Here is a 19,672-nt window from a genome sequence, read left to right on the forward strand (position 1 = left end):
CTGGGACCACCTCAGAGGTGAGCTATGCTCCTCACCAATGAATCACGTTGGCAGGGATGTTGGCAGCATCCTCTGCGCCTCCGTGGGGTTTGCAGGGCCGATCCGGCTTGGTGAGCACTGGCTTCCCTCCCACCTCGCCTCGCTACAGCCATCACTTTGCGATTGAACTCCCAGGGTGAATCCCCCAAAGAGGGGGAGAGCTTCATCATGCATCTGCTGATGGATGGATGCGTGTTTACCTTGGCCTTCACCGCTTTGTGGCTGCTGGATAGTTATCTGAGTGATGAATTCATCTGCGCAGGGACCCCCGAATTGTGGGGGCAGAGGGGAAGCATCTATTATAGCGGCTTGGCACAAGGGAGAAGGAATAGCAGAGGGGAGACAGGCCGTGGTTGGACATCAAAGCCGGCCTCTGCTTCCCTAGCCTATCTCCTAGATCTCATCTGGCCGTGGTGGAAGTGCAGGCATCTCGCTCATTAGAGGCTCGTGTGTCTGTCTGCAGGGAGAGAAGGGGATTTTTGAATTCCAGCTGTAATGGGCATATTACTTTCCTACTTGCCTGCCCTGTCAGGGATGATTTTTTCATGGGGTGGAGAGCCCCGCTGCAATCACGGGACACGCTTTGGCTGCGGGCCACCACGCTGCTGTGGGGAAATGTGGCAGGGCGCTTGGGTGTTGCAGCTTGGATCACATGCAGTGCCCAGGCGTGAGCATCCCCGGCTCCGTCCAGCTGTGGTGCTGAGCTGGGGCTGCTCCACGTCTCACGCGGAGCCAGCAGCTCGTGCGCTGTGCGGTGGCTGCTGCTGAGTTTGCAGATTCCAGCAGCGGGGAGAGGGGAAGAGCTGAGACCTGGAGCCTAATCGGTGGCACCTCCTCGTGCCTGCAGATGTGTCGGCGTGGGATGGTCGTAGGGGTTTGCACAGATCTGGTGGCGGGGTAAGGTGCAGAGCTGTGTGCAAGGAACTGTAAAACCCCCCTGAGAAAGTCGCCTGCTTAGGAGGTTTCCTTGCAGTGGGCACCAGGAGGTTAGCCTGCACTCCGGGTCCTGCTTCCCCTAAACCACTTGGGCAGCTGCCTTCTCAGGGCTGCAAACCTTTTGCAGGATCGAGTGACCCAGCACAAACCAGGAGGTTCGCAGAGGGGGACCATGGGCTTTATATCCCGCTACGAGGGTCTATAAGGCACCAGGAGGTTCTCAGAGGGGGACCACAGGCTTTACATCCTGCTACGAGTGTCTACAAGGCACCAGGAGGTTTGCAGAGGGGGACCACGGACTTTACATCCCGCTACGAGTGTCTACAAGGCACCAAGAGGTTCTCAGAGGGGGACCACAGGCTTTACATCCCACTACGAGGGTCTATAAGGCACCAGGAGGTTCTCAGACGGAGACCACGGGATTTACATCCCACTATGAAGGTCTACAAGGCACCAGGAGGTTCTCAGAGGGGAACCACAGGCTTTACATCCCATTACAAGGGTCTACAAGGCACCAGCGGCTCAGAGGACGTGTAGGCAGCGATCTCTCCGGCAGCTGATACCCAAATCCCCCTTAGCAGCAGCAGGATGGGTTTGAGATGGCTTTGGTTTAGAAAATAGATACCACGGTCTCTGACGGAAAGCTAGGTGGCATGAGTCCAGGGCAGGGATGCAGGGCCAAGCACCCCTGGGTGGTTACATCCCAAAGGTGCAGGTAGATGCGCAGAGTTATTTGCAAAGAGACCTGGACCCCTATTTGTGGTTGTGCTATATTGCTCTGAAAACAAGCCCCTTTTTTTGTATCTAAAGCCAGGAATCCCAAACTCTAGCAGCACCGCAAGCAGTCTGATAGGGGAGGTGTGGGGAACAGCTTCTTGCCTTGGTTTCTCTGAGCTGCGTGTCCCTGGGGCAGGCTGTGTGACAGCCAGGCTTGTCGGAGAGAACAGACGCCTCCATCGCCTCACCTCGTCCCTTTGCACTGACACATCGCAGGGCTGTCATCAGAAGGGGCAGCAGATCCACCTGGACCTTCTGGAAGTCACCTTGGTGGCCCAACGGTAGGGAAAAACGCTAAAAACAGGGTCATGTTGCTTCTTCTCCACATCCTCGAAGCGTTCCCCACGGAAGGGGACCTTTTGCCAGCATTGTGCAACGCTGGCTCACGTTTTCCTTGAACTTTAGTCCTGCTTTAATCTATGCCACAGTAACCCCCAGGGGGAAGAATGTTTCTGATTCCCGATTCCAGTTGCTATTAAAACCTTTCAGCTCTGTCCCAGGCCGTTGTTCTGTTGTTCTGTGTCCTGTCACCCGCGTTGTCCCCAGGGCAGGGGCAGCCGTGTACATGGATCAGCGAGTGGTCCTCCGTCGGAGCCAGCGCTCCCGTCTCCATCCCCGCGGGCTGCCAGCAAAGCGATTTTGCAGATGGGTTGTAAAATCAGCCTTGTCCCCATCGCTTATCGTCCCACAGAAAGCCGCGCTGAACTCTCAGATATTTGTTTGTTTGCTTGTTTTGGCAAGAAGAGAAAGGGTCAAATTTAAGTTTGGGGAAATGTATCCTGCGTCCTTCATCGTGGCTCCGAGTGGAAAAGCTGTTCCCCGCTTCCTCCCCTTATCAGTTAATTTAGAGGTTAATGTGGGAAAGGTAGTTGGCCAGCAGCAGGCACAGTCCATGTGTTAATCGTTATTGCTGCAGTTATTAATAGCCTGACTCTTGGGTAACATGTCTGGGCAGTGCCGGATCCGGGAATCACGGATTCTAGGAGCATGTGTCTGCTCACCCGGCTCTTTCGGGGGTGCGAGGTCTGCTTTCGGGGGGCTCTCCCTACCGCCACCCAGGTGCCTGTTTCTTCCGGGTGATGGTAGTTTGGCCGGCAGCTCCATTCCCGCAGGATTTGAGGGGGGGAGGGCAGCGTAAACCCACAGGCACCGGAGCAGGCAGGGGTGGAAACTTTCCACCTTTTTGTAAGATCGGGAGCAGGAGGGGAGAAAGCAGAAGGGGTTCACACTGGCAAGGAGGGCGTGGATGTGTTGCCCAGATTACAGCCATCCGGACCCTCACTCTTTCCAGGAAAGCCCATCTCTTACCACAGCCTTCCCAGGCCCCTTTTCATTGGAAATTACAATGAGCTGCCTGTAATAATCTCAGCTGGCTCTTTCCTGGAAGAAGGCTTTGCTGTCCCACCCTCTCACTGCCATTCCCCACCCCGGAGCGCTTCTTCCAGGGAAGCCTCCAGCTCTTCCAGGATCTCTCAAGAGCCTCTGTTTCACATGAGGTCAGTCACCTGCAGCCCAGCGTCTATCCCAGCTGGAGCTGGGTGCTTTAGAGCAGCAGGGGATGCGGTACAGGCATTGGGACTGGGGTCTGGTTGGGGTTTTTTCCCCTCCTTAGCTGGTTGTGGGGTTTTTTTCAGATCCAGATATATGAACCCCACAGGGTCAAGCCGTCTCTGGGTGCTCGTGGGCGGTGGTAAAGCCGTGTTTGTGTTCCAGTTGAAGGGCTTGAAAGGGGACAAGGAAGGCAATTAAGGACCTTCATTTAATTGCCAGGACAGTTCTGGGTGTGGGCACAGGGTCCCTACTCAGAGCATCCTCGAGGTGGTAAAGCACTTCCTGCTCTGTCTCCAAAGCTTAGAGACAAAACCACAATTTTTAAGTTTCTTTAAGGCATCTACAGATGAGGCAAAGTCATTAAAGTGATGCAAACCAATTGAAATTACGCAAAGGCCCTTGGCAAACTTGCCCTCAGTTGGAGAAATCCTGATTCAGATCACTGGCCTTGAATCCTGTAGGCACCCTTGAAAAAGCTGGAAGAGACATTTGATCCAAAAAATCTATAAGGACTAAGTTTTGGTGGATTTACTTACTGAAATTCCATATTTACGTGTCACACGGTAAAGCAGGGTGCCTGTGTTCTGTAGCCTTGACTAGAAAAGTGGGAATTCAGCCTGGAGGAAAGCATCCACACGAATAAAAGCAGAAAATACAAGACCCCTACAAACCTCCCTCTGTATGTCTGAATTAACGCGTGCATCCCCTTCCTCCCCGACCCAGGAGCGACCACACTGCATCTCTTGTGTGCAGGGCCATCCTCTGCAGGGCAGGACACCCACCGGAGCGTGGTACCACCGTCTTGCCCGAGGCTGGGGATGGCCATTGTGGTCCAGACAATGATCACGGAGCATGAATGGAAAATGATCTCCTGTGTTGGGCTGACAACCAGCTCTCTGTTCCCCGGGCAAGTTCTCAGCTCCTGGGTGAAGGGAGCGCTCCCACCCCAGGCAATCCCCGCTTTGATCTTCTTGCTGGCTGCATTGCATTTTCTTACTGCTCCTGAATAATTCAGTACATTAAAAAAAAAAAAAAAAATAGAGGCGAGGGAGAATATTCCTTTACAGCTTTATTTACTGGTTGCTTTTGAGGAGTCCCCCACAAAGCCTGCCTATAAGAGCATGGCAAGGAAACAGAGAGGAGGGAAAGCCCTCTGGTATACCCAGGCTGCCAGACGATGCTCGCACAAGACTCATGTTTACCCAAAACCATCTCAACCACCTCTTACAGCAGGGAGAGCCCAAATTCACCCTGAATGTACAGAGGACAGTGTGTTTTAGCACGTTCACATGCCACCTTTCGTGTGTTGTCAAGAGGCAGGGTATTAGTTGGGGAATACATGGGTACTGGGGCCTGTATATGGTGATGGGAGCTCAGGACGAGGTTTTTTTCCTAGCTGATGCTATCCCAAAATTTATACAGACTCTGCTGCCTCCTTACCCAGCCTGCAAGCCCTGTATCTGCCTACATTGCATCCTGTGGTGGCACAGAGCAGGGAGCGACCGTGGGAGGGCAGCTGTAAAGAAAACTATCTGGCCTGTTTCTTTGCAAAATTGCCAGGAGGAAGGGGCTGGGAAGAAGGAGATCCGAGTCCTTTTCCACCTGGTCCCTGCGCGGGTCTCACATTGTCCATGTTTTGTTTTGGTTTTTTATTTCTGTTTCCCCACTGGTGCGGTCTGGTTGACCGGAGCGGGGCGCAGAAGGCTTTGGGGGAAATGGAGCGAGGATTTTTGCATGGCAAAATACATGTTATTGCCAGACCCCTTTTTTCAGTTTTTGTCTCTCTTTTTTTTTTTTTTTTTTTTTTTAAAATGTACTTTTGAGGATCGTCCAAACGTAGAAGACTTTAACCCAAAAGGAATTTTATCCAAAGCATTTATGAGCAACTTAAAAAGGGGAAGGCAGTGAGAAGGAACTGAAAGCCAGATGTAACTACAGCTTTAGATGGCTTTTAGTTTCAAATTTTGTAGGGGCTCTGACTGGGAACCGTCGGATTTCAGCCCATGGTCTGTAAGCGGGTATTGAGGCAACCATGAACTTTTGATCGCTTATTTCCTGGTCTTCTGCCCATCTCCAAAAGGGAGTGTCTGACCATCTCATTAAACCCTTGCTTTTAGATGCTCATATGAGGAAGGGAGCAGCCAGAATAAGCAGAAATGCTGTGAAATCCTGCACTCAGGAGCTGCGAAACACCCCAAGCAGCGCAGAGACCCGCTCCTCTTGAAGGCACATCCTGGGGGCTTGGCTCCAGAGATAGAAATTATTCAAAATAAACAGGTAAGCAATGCCTCACATGTTATACTTCAATACAGACTATACTCTGGCATGAACTGACCTGCAAACACAAGCAAACCTTTGCTTTGCTAAGGAGGGGAAGATCAAGATAGCTGTGGGTGGGGGAGGAAAGGTGCAGATCTCACAGTGGGAGCAAGTGGCTTTTGAGGAGGAGGGCAAAGCAGAAATCCACCCACTAGTAACTGTAGTGAGGTTCTGCAACACAAGCAGGCTGTCAGGTGCTCCTCTGCGGAGGGCATCCTTGGGTAAACCTCTGTTAACCAGGATGGGGCTACGGGATGAAGCTCAGAGATGCTCAAGGCACGGGATTTCCCCTTTGCAAATGAGATCTTCTGGTACTGGTATCATTGGGGGGGTGGGGGGGAGCAGTCCCTCTGGCTGCTAGAAAAATCAGCAACAAAGCTATAACGAATCTAGAAAAACGAGCCTAAACTGGGGTAGAGGCTTGCACAGCTTCCCTGTGAAGCGATATGGGATAATTAGGATACAGCAAGACGTCAGCACCTACTTGACTTAGCATCCTCTGCTGTCCTTCTCCTCTGCTTTGAAGAAGGATGTGACAGTGTCCCTGACTAACGTGGGGGTGTTAGCGCGCAAGCTGGGGGAGAGCAGCCCCCCCCCCCTCTCTCCCCTCCCCTGTACCCCAAGCAGCATCAGGGCCTGGTGCTCTCCAGTGCATTTAACTTTGCTCTGTGTTTTGCCAGACTATTATTAAGAAATAGGGCTCTGCCTTTTTATCATTCCTCTGAGCGTCTGTCTGATGTCATTCTGTCTGGCAACCGAGCGATCAAAAGAAGCTCCCCTGGGAGAAATTTCTCAAACAAACAGCCAGCAAGAAAAAAATAATACCCCATTAAATATAATAAAATGCAAACCCCACAGCGTCTCCCTGATAAATGAAAAGGCATCGTAACGCAGACTCTGAGCACAGAAACTTGCCTCCTACCATTCGCCCAGAGCAGGGATGCAGCATGCCCTGCGCTTACCTGGCTGCTTACCCTTAACTGAAGCGATTTCAGAGTCTGAGATCACGAGGCTGGGGTCCAGGATCTCACAACACACACAATTCGGCCAGCAACACCTGCTCCCATCGCTCGAGCCTTCCTGTGTCACACCAGCACACTGGGACCTGCAGCCCAAGCAGGTTTAGCTCTTATGTTTTTAAGCACATTGGTTTGGGGTTGGTTTGGGGTTTTTTTGCCCTTGTATTAAGGCATATGTACGCCTGCAAAGCAAATTCTGGCTCTGCTCCTCCATATTCATTATGTCTTGCAGGTTGCAGGGGTAGCAACCACCCCGTTGCCCACCCCTGCGAGCCCCTGGGATGTACGTAGGCTTCTAGTTTTGGCAGCTGTGATTTCGATCCGCGCGGCGCTGGCAGGGTCCTAAGAGAGCTGCTCACCGAGCTGGGTAAGAGCGAGGGAAGTTAATGCAACCTGATGCAAAGCTTCATGTGTCCCCCCCCAGGCTGGGGCAGGAGTCCCCTAAATGCCAAAACACTTCACAGCCACGTTTTTGTAAGGAAAACGACCAAACAGTGACTTGACTCTGGATTTAGAAAACAAAGATAGGAGGAATGGGTTTTTATCTGTCAGAGCAGAACGTTTGAAGAGGGGCTGTCGTGGAAGGGAGCGTATGCGCTGATGAAAAGCCGCCCATTTGAGCTGGATCCCAGCTGAATTATCTTGGATCCATCACTCACACATCTGTAGCTGTGATCCTCCTTTCCAAGCTGCTTCTCCTCGGAGCACTTTGCCGAGGTCATTCCTTTTTGCAAGCCTCGTTCCCTCTTGCCTTGCAAATCTCTCTGCCATTTTCTTCCCTCCTGCTGGGAGGTTTCGGGGCTGTCGGTGGAGCCCCTCTCCTTTTCCCCGACGAAACTGCGTGCTCTCCGCTTGGCTTTGCTGGGAAACTTCCCACGAGTAGCCGTGAAAAACGGGTCCGTTTTCCTTGTCAGAGCCCTGAGTGGCCCTTGCTGACAGCCCGAGGCTGGGGGAAGCATCCCACAGCCCCAGAATGAGGCGTCGGTGGTTTCTTTGTGGTTTTGCAGGGTCGCTGCCGCAAGGCTGAGCTGAAATCCAGCGCGGAAGCTTCCCAGGGAGCAGCTCCAGAAAATCTGGGAGAGGGCGTCGAGAAGCACCTGCGGCTCAACAAGCGTCGGTGAAATACAGCGGGATGGTACCTGCAGCATCCCTGCTGCCTGCGGGAGCTCAGCCCTGGACCAGGGCTGTCCTGCTGGGGCTGGGGTCTCCTGGCTTAGGGTAATGCCAGGGGTTGCAGCAATCTCAGGGCACGCACCCACCTTTTCCAGGGTGCAAAGACCTTGGGAAATTCCGGGGAAATTTCTCTTTTTTTCCTGCTGCTCGAGGTCAGTTTCCTTCCTTGCAGATTGCAGGCTCCCAGGCAATAAACCCAGCAACGTACCACCTAGGACAGACTGTCCCTCCAGATCTTTCAGCCATTTCACCAGGGGGGGGTCATCGCTTCGCACCTTCCCACAGCAGCACTGCAGGTCCCCCGCCCCCAGCTCTTTCTTTTGCAGTGAGAGGGGAAACTGAGGCAGAGGCCTGAGCTTTCCTTTTGAATAAGGAGACCTTCTCCAGGCCCCTGCATGATCTGAAGGGATGGGGCAAATACCCTCACGTGCCAGACAGGGATTTCGCCGCACTGACGTGGCCAGGCTCAGGGCAGAAGGGAGCCTGGTTTCAACCAGAGCGATGATGAGATAAATTTAGTTCCATCTAAACCAGTCCATGCTTATACATTCACTGTGGAAACAGAGGCGTGCGGATAAATGACAGTTTTGGCACACTTCTGCTCCGCTTCTTGTCACTGCCTCAGTTTCCTCTCAAATAGAGATATTTCTCCGTCATCTTCTCCGCTGTGGGATCCTACACAAATCTCCATTTCCAGCCCTCAGAGGTGGGACCCTCACCCCCAAACCCCTCAGGCAAACCCTTTTGGGTCCATCCGAAAGGGGCTGGTATCTCTCACACTTGGCTGGGGGAGCTGCAAGGTTTTTCAATCATCTGCTAATGATAGGAAAGCAACTTTTATTCCCTCTCTCCCCCGGACTTGGCAGGAAAGGTGGAATGTGGATCGCGAGAGGTGCAGCCACCTTTCAGGCCAACAGCTGCTTTGGGGGATGGGTTGGATAAATGTGCAGGATTTCCAATCAGCCCTACACATCCCGGCCAGAAGACTTCACCGGAGCACGGGCGCAGGGGGATGGCTGACTCTGATAACGCCGCGTTCATCTCGGGTGATCCCGGCTCGCGAACCCACCGCAAAGGCACCGCTTGGCAGCTGGAGATGGCCGAGAGAAAACCAGGTCAGCTTGCTTTGGAAAGAGCAGAGGGATCTCCTCCAAGACATCTTTTGCTGCTTTTTTGGATGCTAGGGCTGTCCCTACGGGAGGAACCAACCCTGCTTCGAAGCGCTTGCGTGCAAGGTGAGACTGGGGGATGTTTTTTCCCCCCTGCCTCGTGAAGGGGGAGCAGAGGTACGGCAGGGCGATGCAGCAGGCTCAGGAATGCAATTTTCCGGGGCTTTCCCATCCACCTGTTGCTGTTACCCGCTTGGCCGGCCACCTGCTTTCCATGGTGGCCATGAGATGCCTGGGCGGTGGAGGGGCCACCCCAGAGCATTCCTGGGAAGGAGATGGCACCCAGGGAAGGAAGATTCCCAGCCGTCCGCTCGCCATGGGCAGGCTGGAGAAGAGCCACATCTCTGGACAGACGGACGGACTCTGCTCCCCGCCTGACAGCACAGGACCATCTCCAGATGGCTTCCCAGCCACAAGCCGTGTCACCATCGCACCACCGTCGCCGTGTGGGACGAGGTGTTACTGCTTAGTGGGCAGACAACCTCACGCATCAAGAGATCTTGTGGGAAGCTTGGATTTCTTCTTCTTCATCTCTCCTCTGCCTTTCCCTCCAGCCGCCCCCTCCCCGCTTCCCACCCGCCCGCCCGCCCCATTTCCTATGCAGTGGGAAAGGAAACAGCCCCGAGGAAACAGGCTGGTCTGAATTTCCATCTGGGCACAGTGTAACACAGCCCCGGGAACGGCCAGGCACGCTATGATCTCCCACCCTCCAAAATCAAAGCAAGGCAAAAGCTGCCTCTCCTTTTTCCCTGTTGCCAAAAGCTAGAAATCCCATCAAGATCCAAAGCGTATCATTCCAGTGGGAGATTTATACTGGGGGAAGGAGCAGAATTGGTTATTTGATGATTGGGTTGGGCTTTTTTTTTTTTTTGTTTAAAGTCCTTAATATCTCCCTTCCCTCTTTCACTGCATAGCACAAATCCCCTTTCCAACACATGCACGAGAGCAGAGCTGAACCGTTCACACAGAAAACAGGTGATAAATCACAGGGCAATTGATTCAAACCATTCCAGGGAATGGGAAACACATGGACAGCCTTTCTAATTAACTGTTTGATATGGCTGCGGTGAGTTTGGGTGTAGTTTCCAATGTTTTGCATTTGGCTTGTCTCAGCCCTCTCCATGGTAACTGCAGTTTACCGGAAAGTGAGAAAATCCTGCATTCAAGAGAGCTAAAGTGACTTGGTAGAGTTCAGCTCAACCACAATAAAAAAGAAAAAGAAAAGAAAAAAAAAAAAAAGAAAAAAAGAAAGAAAGTAAATACAGTGTTTTTCTCTGCGGGAACGTTCCCTTCTCTTTCTCTTTCCAGCTGGACAAACAAAATAAAATAAAAGGTCCTCTTTATCTGGAAATCTCTGCTTTCTGGTGGGTTACAGAGCGTTCGGACCTGTTGCCCTCCGAGGCACACGCTGAGATCTGCAGCAAGGGCTGGAGGAGCAGGGGAAGGAGCCTGTTCCTCTTTTCGTGTCCCTCTGCCAGTGCTCCCAGCCCACCGAGGTACCCAAACAGCCCGTCCATCACCTCCTCCCAGCCAAACTGCCCACCAAAACACCCAAGAAGTGTCAGGCTGCGGGTGTGCCGAGACCCCGTTCCACCCACGCTGCTCAGCACATCGATCTGTCTGTGCATCTCGTGCAAGACCCATCTACGGGGTTTCTCTTTATTTGCAGGGTGGCGTTTTGCACCCAGATGTCATCCTCTGGGTCTGGGGTGGCAGAGCGCTAGCCCCAGCAGGGCGCAGGGGGCTCAGGGCATGCATGGCACGTGTTTGGTCCTGAGTTGTGCTGTTAAAGTAACCGAGCCTTTCAATTCGTAGTTTGGTTTTTTACAATTGTAGAATTTACAGCAATTCTTCAACTCCAGAAGCTCTGTTAAGGACATCAAACGCTCCGAGAGGTGGCTGCGTGTTTTGGAAGTGGAGCAAGCCCAGCTTTGCAGGAGGTGCAGAGACGTCAAACCTGCGTGCTTCTCCCATGGGAGATGGGAGCTGAGCAGGTACCCATGGGATAAACCCCGGGAGGCATCTGGCCACCTGGAAGCGGAGCGGCGTTGGTGACCCCCCCAGCAGCAACATCAGGAGGGAGCTGAGCTGGAGGAGTTAAAGGTGACGCAGGGCATGAGGGCTGGGTGCTGCGGTAGCTGCCAGAAGAGGTTTGCAAACAAAAGGAGGATGGGGAAGGGTGGGCTGGGGGTGACGGAGATCTGCCAGGGCCACCTGGGTCACTCTGGAAGGGGTTCACAAAATGCCCTGGGGACACTCACCCAAACGGCTCCAAGCCCCGCATGTCCTGCCGGCATCTCCAGAGTAGCCAGCACATTAAAATGTAATTTTAAAAGGAATAAAGGTTTAATCCATCTGTGTTTGAAAACAGTCTTTTCCCGTATCCTGCTTTTGGCACGTCCTCCCAGCTGGGACATTGCACCTCGCTCCGTAACGCGGGCACAGCTGCTGCAGCCGGGGAGGCGACTGCGACGCAGGCACTGAGCAGCAAACGAGCTTGGGATGTTAATATTTTATTTTTTATTGGCTTTTTTTTTTTCCTCTCCCCGCACCACCCCCCCTGCTCTTACCTTTTCTGCACCACGACTCCCTGGGGCCCCGATGGAACATCTGGCCAAACCACTTATGGTTCCATTTATTGGCAGATAATTTATTTGCAGATCAGCAGGGAAAAGTGACCCGACCATTTACCGGAGGTATATTGGTTGACCCTTTGGTGATGCTTGCTTGAACATAGGTTCGTTAGGTGTTTGGAGCCTGATCCAGACCCAAGGAAGTCAAACACAGATCTCCCCTCTAAGATCCAGGGCTGTTAGATCTTGATCCAAAAACACTGGGGGAATTAGTCAAATAAATGCTCTGTGAATATTATTACATATTATTCATTCTCTGGGAATATTTTAAAGTATTATTCACTTCTTGTGCATAATATTAAAGCAGCTCCCACTCAAAGAAGGAAATTAAATTGTAAAAACCAGTGTTTCTCTCTGTCCTTTTATCTTTTACACTCTTTTTTTCCCCCCACCATCACTTTCTTCCAGCCTTTATTTTCGGCAGAAGCGCCCCAGATCCCAGCGCACTGGCAGTGTGATCCAGGGACGATCTTCTGGATCCGTGCTTTCCCAGCACCTCTCGCTGCAGGGGCTTGCCTGTCATCCTCCCTACTGCTTATTTGTGTTGTAGCTGTAAGCTCAACTCATTGCATCTGAAAGGTGTCAACAGGCTAATACTCCCTTGTCAGCAGACTCTTCAAAGCTCTCTTAAGCCCTTCCAATGGCCGTGGATCCTATTCAAATTCTGTTCCCCACGTTTAGCTAAAATTATCCAGCTTTCAAAAATATATTTGATTTTTATTTTTTTTTCCCTTGCACAATCAAAAGCGTGGGCTTGTTTTTCTTTTGAATCAAAATGCAGAGGCATTTTCCAAGGAGGCATTTTGGAAAAAATAATGAAAATTTCGCAAATTTTGCAGCCAAAAGCAATTGACCCTTTTCCCCAGGGAGGAGTTTCATTTACTTCTGGCATTGCCACGCATACCGGTGGTCAACCCCATCGTACACGTGGCTAATCACAGCGTATAAAATGAAACAGGATTCTTTGCATGGGCTTTTGGGAACAACAGCCAGAGCCTGTGTACAGGGAATGCTTCACAGCTGGGCACGGCAGTGCAGAAACCCCTTCCCACATGCAGGGCACGAGGCAGTGCCACAAATCCTGCCAGTTTTCCAGCACCCGTGGACCAGCAGGACCCGGGAGCCGGCAGCTGATCCCATCTTGATGGCTGAGAAACTTCCCAGTGCTTCCAAAACACTCTGAAAAACGCAATTTCCCCTGTTCCTGGATAGCACCTGGGGACCGACCTTTATTTTTACAGACTCAGCCTGTGCGCCAGCCTCCGTGCACGTTTTTAGCAGCTTTGTCTAACTGTTAACACCCTGCCCGCCTCTCAGTCACCACCCCGGTGGGAAAGAGTCCCCAGCGATGGTTGGAGCAGCATCCTTTGCTGAATCAGTGATGGAAATGCTTTTTCTTAACGTGCCCCACACAGACGGGACCGTGGAGAGACGCCTCTCCTCCCAGGGCTGTTTGAGGTCCGTTAAAGCCCTGCAGAAACGCAGGCAGACCGAGCTCTGAGTGATAGTGGATGCTGACTTCTGCGGTTTTGTTGACCTTGCTGAGTTGCTGGCCCCATTAAAGGCTTACTCATCGATGGTGACACAGTTGGGAACTGAAAAAGGAGAACATCTTCCAGTCTGGGGGGATAACTGCCTTCCACTTTCCGCTCCGGCACTGACTTACTACGTGACCTTTGTCATGTCATCTCATCTCCCTTGTCTCCTCCACAAAAGACAGCCTGTGATGCTCATGGAGGTGCTGCCCTTTCCAGCCCAACTACCCGTGGAAAGCCAAGGATCGGTATTTTTAAAGGCAGTAGCCACAGTGATATTTTCTTCACAGGCTCTGTGTTCCTGCATTTCTAAATCCTTAGCTCTTTTAATTTCTTGGGGAGAGCATCTGGTTTCCAGCTCTGGGTCTCTCCAATCTGTCATTTTACACAAATATACAGACATCCCTTTTTTGGATGATGGATTAGGGCAGCACTTTGGCTTGGATCACACAGCCCAGACTGGAAGAGGGGCTTTGAAGTCGTGAAATCTTCATGTTCCCGTACTGCCAGCAGAACAGCGCACAGGAGAGATGTACATGCTGGGAAACACAGACCCTGGCTCATTTACACTGCTCCAGCATCATCCCATATAACATTACCCACTAGTTAATTCACCTAAAGGGCATCGTTACCCTCTGCTTCCTCCACAGTAAGAGGCAGGGAGTTGGATCTCACATGGATTTACACGGGAGGACATGCTCCTGGCCTTCGAGGGAGCCCTCGGGACCACCACTACCATAGACCCCTTGCCTAAATCCCTATAATAATATCCCATCCATCCACTCTGCGCTGCCAGAGCGGTGCAATGCCAACTGAACGCATGCACAAATTGCCTCCACAGCAGAAAACGCCCCTGTGTTCATTTCCCAGCATCTCCATCCCTCCGCGTCACAGGGATTTGGTCTGGACACCCCCTTGGCAGTGACAGCGGGGCAGCCTTGCCTGTAGGACCTAGGGCACGGGGGGGAACAGCCTGTAGTTTGTCTCCCAAAATGAGTGCTGGGTCCCAGGACCGTGTGAGAAGGCTCCTCTTGGAAAAATATTCGTAAACGCTGCGATGATTTTCTGCTGATTTACTAGCCGAAGCCGTAAATCAGCACTTGTCAGAGGCTTGAGTTACGTGCCTGTGCCGGAGATTGATGGAGCCAGCTGCCAGGAGGAATTACCAAGCAGCAAACTTGAGTCTGAAATCGTTGTTTTAGGCCTCGGAGCAAACTCAAGTATTCAGGTGATTTATACAGGAGGAAACGGCTTTATGTCCTTTTCAACTGGAGTCCCGAATCCTGCCAATAAAGACCTGCAAAATCTCCTGGTTTTAATCTCGCACGCGGGAAGGACACCACCAATTTAATGAATTTAGGCTCTGAATTCACCACTAGGATATAGGCTTAGGGGGGAAGTCCTGCCCTCAGTGGGAGATTTTGCCTCAGCCTTCTGCAGAGCAACAGTTTACCCCGCTCGTGCTGCCCATCTGTTTTTCTTACCCCACCTTTTACCTATATTTTTGATACTGCCCTTGGATAACGCCCACAAAAAGTCTCTGCGATGCCTCGGTGCATGGATGCTGCAGTGATGCGCAAGACCAGCTGGAGAGGGATTCTTTGGCTGTCCGGCACAGGGTGGAGCTGGGTCAGTTAGGAGAAGGATGTCAGGTGTAGCATACAAGTAAATAGTGAGTTAATAAATAAAGTGCCAGCAGATGGTGCTCAATAATTTGCAGCAGCCTCACCGGGATGAAGTGGTCCATCCCCAGCAAAAAAGCTGTTCAGAAGGAGGATTAAAAAGCATTTTCTTGCACCAAAAGTACCACTGCAAATAGAGCAAGCTGAGGCAGAGTTTATTGTGTGGTGCTGACTGTATTTCAGACACCTCACGGCATTAACAAGGAAAGCACCATTTTATTGCAGTCGGGCGTAAGTGCCTCGGATCCTGCTGCTGCTGCTTGTTTGCATCCCCGAGATTTTGTTTGTTCAGAAAACATACGCTGAGGGGGGGGAATAACATGAAAAAAGACATTGCAATTCAGTTTCTAAAGAATCTCCCAGTGCCCCAGGGAGTTAAAACTCCTCATGGTATCATTCGCTTTATCTCCCTTGGGTGTTCCGCTTCCATTGCTAAACCGTGGCAGCAGTTGCTTTGGTTTTTCTTCTGCGCCAGTGGAAATGTATGAAATGTAACGGTTTGGATGAGCAAGTGGCCTTGGAGGCTGGAGTTGAGTGTTTTCCTTTCTTCTCTTGCCACAGCTCCTGTGCTGGTGCTGTGCTGGATGTTGCTTTGCCTGGGACACCTGCACGCCTGTCCCTGCTCCCTTCTCTTGCCTCCCAGGACGCACTCCTTGCACACCTCCTCCTGGATTGCCCCAAGGTCACGCAGGAGCCGCCTTTGGCATTGAATTTCTTCACTGCTCCAGCCTCAAGTGAGCATTTCACAAGTCTCAGATACTGTGGGAAGAGACCATCAATAACAAACCCTCCTCCTTTAGACCCAGACCTCCTCTGGGTTCGGGGCACAGGGACCAGGTACCAGCCACGTGGGTACCAGCCTTCAAAGGATGCTCCAGCCTGCGAAGCACTGTGTGATAAAAAAATTGTGTAAACAAATTAGAGCAGGAATGCACTTTATGGACGGGGTGGTGCCCAGCCTGCCAGGAAAAATGGTGGTGTCCCAGGGGAGCAGTGTCATTAGCTCATTTCCCATCAGCACGGGGAGCAGCCGGTTTCGATGCAAGGGAAGTGTTTGCAGCAGTGCCTGCCAAGCAGCTGGGGAAGGCAGCAAGATAGAGCGGTGTGGGGCACCCCGGGAGCATCCCATGCCCACCAGGATGGACCAGCATCCCTGGCCGGCAGCACGGCATGGGCAGCAGGTGCAGCAATGGGGGCAGGAAACAGTTTATAGGGCTTAGGAAAAGCTGAGGTTTCTGGCAGGTTCTTGAGACATTCGGTTTGGCCCAGAGCTCTCTGCTGTATAAACTGTGGAATTAGAGTCAAACATAAAACTGGAGCAATAGGCCAAAGGCAGAGCTGGCAGCTGGCTGAAGGTCGGTTTTTCCTCGGTGCAAGCATGTCCAAGCCAGGCCTTTCAAAAAGAGAAAGATGAGGAAGGGGGGAACAAAAGAAAGGGGAGCGCAGCACCATGAGCATGGCAATAACCCCCAAAGGAAGAGAGATGGAGCAGCAAGGAAGTGGAGACCTCGATCTGCACAGTGGGAAGCATCCGCAGAGCGAGGCAGACCAGGGGATGGGGGGAGCCAACACCTCCTGGGGGACCATCTGCCCTGGGGGTGCCACCAGACCTGGCACCCATCCTTGGTGACACCAGGTGCTGTCCCACTCACTCTCGGGGCCTCAGCTCTGCTGCCACGCGAGCAGGAGGGTGTTTCTCTCCCGATGTCTGATTATTATCGGTTTTGCTCGAGATGCAGTTTTGCTTTTCAAGATCGGGACCGTGCACTGGGTTGACCTCCAGCGTTTTACTGCCGTGTGGTTTGGATTAGCTGACTCATTGTTTATGGCGGCATTTCACGGCCGTTTGGTGGGGCTGAGACACACACAAAAAAAATCATCTGTGCTGGGCACAGAGGGAGATTTTGTCTGCAGAGCGTCGATGTGTTGTGAGATAGGCAGGAAAACAGGGAGTCTTGGAGAAACCTGTGATGTTTCATAGAGAATTTCTTATGTACTGCAGGTAACCCCCAGGACTGGGGGGATAAACAGATTTCCAGCGTCAGAAACCTTATCTCCATCCTCCCAACTTTCATTTTCTCTAACCAGTCATCCAGACGTGCTGGGGATAGAAGTCAGATGTGGTCTGAATAGACATGAGGAATTCAAGCGGGGAAAATCATCCCATGTGGATGGAGCAGGAATTTGAGAACAGAGCCGCTCGGTACCAACGTTGCCTCCTTCTTCTTGTGGTTATCTACTGAGGACCCCATCCTTTCATCAGATGACCCCTGAGCTCAGCAGTGGGGGATCTGGGAACCTCATCAACCTCAGCAGCTCAGGCTTTCCTCTTTTGGAGGCCAAGCAAAGCATCAAGCTGTACTTCTTGGTGGTGCCATCATCCCCGCATGTGACTAGGTGCAATGGGACACGCCAGCTCCCCACAGCTGTGCCTGCAATGACAGATATTGTCCCGGTGCCATCATTCCCTGCAGCCAGGTCGAGTTTTGCTGAATGAGCCCACCCCTCATCTGCAAGAAGGATATTTGGTCAGGTCCGCGTCCAGATGTCCGCAGAGTCTGTGGGCGTTTAGATTGCAAATTCCTTCCAGCCCCAACCCCATGCCCATTAAAACTCGCAGGAGGTTTCCATTGACTTCCCCGTGCTTCTGGCTTGCAAAACGCTGAAAGATTCAACAAATGCAGCTGCTGTCACCGGTTACCACAAAACCTGCTGGCACGAGGTTCCCAAATAACTGGGGAGGCTGTCACCCCCACATACTGCTGTACCCTGGGCAAGGACCTTGCTCTCGCTCCTCTCCTTGTGTCTGCTCACATGCAAACATGCAACACCAAACCCTAGCATCGCTGGGGAATGAATGCTGACATTTAGCAAGTGATCTGGCAGAGCCCACCAGCCGCCGAAGCCCACGTTGGTGTTTCTGTGATCAAACCCCATCGGCAGAGATGGGGAGTAGCGCAGTCACGTGCGGCTTCCCCAGGGCTGAGGTTTGGCTTTAGCGTGGGACTTCAGCAGTAATTTCTCCTGTTTGGCTGTAAAAAAGGGGCATCCCTCTGTACCCATCACCCCAGATGAAAACTTGCTGCATTTACTAGTGGAGAGTTTGGGTTTCAGCTCCCGAGCCTGCAAGCCTAGCCAGGAGCTGGCGGCAGCGTGGGACTCACTTTTGCTTTTTCATCACCAGCACTAACGATCCTGCAAGAGATTTTTAAGGCTGGGGTGTGAGCTGGAAATGGCAGATGTGAATGCAGCTCCAGGTTGCTAAGCTTGCTTCACTTTGGGCCGGTCTCCGTCCCAAATTTGCTCTCAGCTCATGACAGAAACAAGGGCAAAGTAGTAACATTTGGATCAAACTCATATTTGGGCTCTGAACAGCAGCGCAGAGTTGCTCCCAATAACGTGCCTTCCTGCAAACCATCTACAAGTCCTGGTCCGAGGCAAAGGGCTTGGCAGCACTCCCAGAGTCCTCGAGCACCACGCTGTTTGTTCCATCATGCTCGTCCCTCCCTGATGGAGCAGCAACACGAGCTCCGGCTGCCCAGCGCCTCCGCTGCCATTTGCCACCCCAGGGACCGATCCTGTGCTAGAGGACATCTGTATGCCAGGCTCCTTCACTAGGTCTTGCCAGGCTTTGCTAATGAGTATTGGTGCTTGGCAGCTCATAAATGCAAGGTATGATGGATGTGAAGCAAGATGCATAGCGTCAAGAGGCACACGTGAAAGGCTTTTGGGTCTTCTTTATGTTCTTGACCTCTCTGCCACCGCTCCCAGCTGCTATATGCCACCCAGCGCTCTTGGCAGACAATATCCCATTGATTGCCTGAGGAGCTCATGCCAACGGAGAGGGTCGCGCTGATGCTCTGCAGCGTCGCCGGGTCCTGATCCGCCCTTGGAAATGCCTCGCACAATGCACAGACTGTGTACGTCGGCACATCGTAGCACCGATACAATGTCGTTGGAGGCCTGATGATCAGCAGCACAAAAAGGGTCTTATGGTGGCGGGGCACAGGCATTCCTTTCTCAGGGTGATGAACGTCATTGATTTATTCCCTTTTCTCACTGGAAACAAAATGCCCTTTAAAAATAAAGCAAAAGAACTGAACTGGCTGTGCCTTCGGTCTGAATACGGCCGGGCCCCCTTGCGTGGCCTTTTCCATAGGATGCCCTGCCGGTGCCGATAACCCTGGCTCACGCTGGCCCAGGCCCCCGGGGAGAAGGAAATTAACACTTCATATTTCTAACGTGCCAGTCGGGAGCAAGAGCCCAGCTGGCCGGCATCCAGGCTGCTGGGGTCCTGTGCTGAATTCCTCCTGTTTTTCGCCAGCAGCCCCAGTTGGGTTTCATCTGAACCCTTTTCCCTGGAGAGCTGCCGGTATCAGCATCCTCCTCCTGGGAACTGCTGTTAGCAGGCAGTAAAACAAATGTGAAGGGTAGGGACCAGGCCTTGTAAAACTCCGGGCAGCACGCTAAGGACAGCTCAAATAACAACATAAACCCTCCTGGCCATGAAACATGGGCAAGGGCTCCAAAAAGCTGGCTCCTCGCGAGGTCTCCATCATCCAGCACCATCCTCAGGGTCCTGCAGAAACTTTGTTCTGCTCGGCGCTGTGCTGTTGTTTGGTTGCATTTTTTTGTTTGTCTTGTTTGGGTTTTGATCTGTAATACCATGTTATTTTTATATAAGCCTCTTTCCAAAACAAGGCCTATAAAATCTTCAGGCAACGTCCCCTCTCCCTGCCCCTTCTTCCCCAAGTATATATTTTTAGCTCTCATAAACACAAACCATTAGGCACTTGAGAGTGAAAACCAATGCTCTGGGGAGGCACCGTTGTAGGGGCA

The 19,672-nt window shown here is 52.1% G+C and overlaps 1 protein-coding gene across 3 annotated transcripts in view; it reads left to right on the forward strand.

Moving 5' to 3' along the window:
• The window catches only part of SNX19 (sorting nexin 19), a 140,361-nt gene extending 121,426 nt beyond the window's left edge, over positions 1-18,935 (forward strand). For 2 of the 3 annotated variants that reach the window (XR_008749885.1, XR_008749889.1), the window contains 2 exons: positions 5,421-5,580; positions 7,649-18,935. The gene's annotated coding sequence lies outside the window, so the exon portion shown is untranslated. The remainder of the gene's footprint in view (positions 1-5,420; positions 5,581-7,648) is intronic. The other variant, XR_008749886.1, reaches the window with a different exon arrangement.
• The last annotated feature ends 737 nt before the right edge of the window (positions 18,936-19,672 follow it).

The sequence above is a fragment of the Falco peregrinus genome, chromosome 15 (assembly GCF_023634155.1).
Source record: "Falco peregrinus isolate bFalPer1 chromosome 15, bFalPer1.pri, whole genome shotgun sequence".
Lineage (NCBI taxonomy): Eukaryota > Metazoa > Chordata > Aves > Falconiformes > Falconidae > Falco > Falco peregrinus.